This window comes from Puntigrus tetrazona, unplaced genomic scaffold, assembly GCF_018831695.1.
Source record: "Puntigrus tetrazona isolate hp1 unplaced genomic scaffold, ASM1883169v1 S000000001, whole genome shotgun sequence".
NCBI lineage: Eukaryota > Metazoa > Chordata > Actinopteri > Cypriniformes > Cyprinidae > Puntigrus > Puntigrus tetrazona.
This window is the reverse complement of record NW_025047681.1, coordinates 1,296,266-1,297,544: the sequence shown is the minus strand read 5'-3', so window position 1 is coordinate 1,297,544 and position 1,279 is coordinate 1,296,266. Positions and strand designations below refer to the sequence as shown.

The 1,279-nt window shown below is 42.5% G+C and overlaps 1 long non-coding RNA gene across 1 annotated transcript in view; it reads left to right on the top strand.

Annotated features, from left to right (window-relative positions):
* Positions 1–217, top strand: part of LOC122331743 — an 836-nt gene extending 619 nt beyond the window's left edge. Inside the window, exons 2-3 of the long non-coding RNA XR_006248281.1 lie at positions 1–74; positions 150–217. The exon at positions 1–74 is cut by the window's left edge and continues 32 nt beyond it. This is a non-coding gene — a long non-coding RNA (uncharacterized LOC122331743). The remainder of the gene's footprint in view (positions 75–149) is intronic.
* Positions 218–1,279: the final 1,062 nt, after the last annotated feature.

Here is a 1,279-nt window from a genome sequence, read left to right as displayed (position 1 = left end):
ATCATGCATGGACAAATGTGCTAAATGTGTAGGACCTGTAGCGGCACACAAGTGGATTGGCCTGAGATGTACATGTTAGTATGGTTTCCTGTCCTATATGCAACATGACATGTCTTAATTTATTTCAGTATCACTAATTTCTCTCATAGTGTGCTCCAGTTTTTGGCACAAGTCCTGTTATGCAAAACATCATGAATGGAATGAACAGTCCTCATGGGTAAGAGAATATTTAATTCTATGCTCTTCTAAATTATTGGTGCTGTAAATTAATCTTAAATATCTTGACGATAGGATGTAAGTTCAGAGGAAGATGAGTTTTCAGATAAGGACTACATACCCCAGTCTGAGTCAGACAATGAGTCAGACAGTTCAGACGAGTTGAGAACAACACCAGCAATGTACCAGTCTGACTTGCTTTGCCATGAGGTGCAGTTGACTGATGTTGAGACAGACAATGATTCAGACAGTTCTGGTGAGCATCACCTTTCTAGAAAGCAAGGCTCAGTGGTCAGCAGGTCAGCAGATGTGCTTATAACCCCCCAATCACACAAGAGAAAGGACAATAGTGAGAAGCTATTGAATGCAGAAAGCACAGCAGTGTTGAGAGAGGAAGAGATGGAAAGCACCGTGGCTGAAGAAGATCAGTGTGTGCAGTCAGCAAAGATCTCCTGTTCAGCAAATAGTAAGAATTATTGCTATATCTGTGGGAAACCTCAGTCCAAGTTATCGCGCCATTTGAAAACTCATAAGGATGAAGTTGAAGTTGCACAGGCTTTGTCACTCCCAGTGCACTCGAAAGAACGTAAAGCAATGCTGCAAAAGCTCAGGAACAAGGGCAACTTTCAACATAACACAGACGTTTTACAATGTGGAGAGGGTGCTCTTAAAATGAAACGGGCACCAAAAAGAAAATGTGATTCAAAGCAGTTTGTGCATTGCATGTACTGCAGAGGGATGTTTGTGCGGAGAGATCTGTGGCGCCATTTGAGAAGATGTCCCTCAAAACCAGCATCTGACAGCGAAAACCAAGGGAGGAGGAGAGTCTTGGGCCTGGCATCTATGGCAGAGGCTTCATTCAGTCAACACATTTCCCAAGGAGTTTGGAAACTCTTAGGTGTGATGAAGCAGGATGACATTTCTGATGTTGTCAAAAATGACCTCAGTATTCTTCAGCTTGCACAGTCCTTCTTTAACAAACATGGACAAGACCCTACTAAATCTGAGTACATCCGACAAAAACTTCGCGAAATCGGAAGATTATTGTTGACTTTGCGTAGAG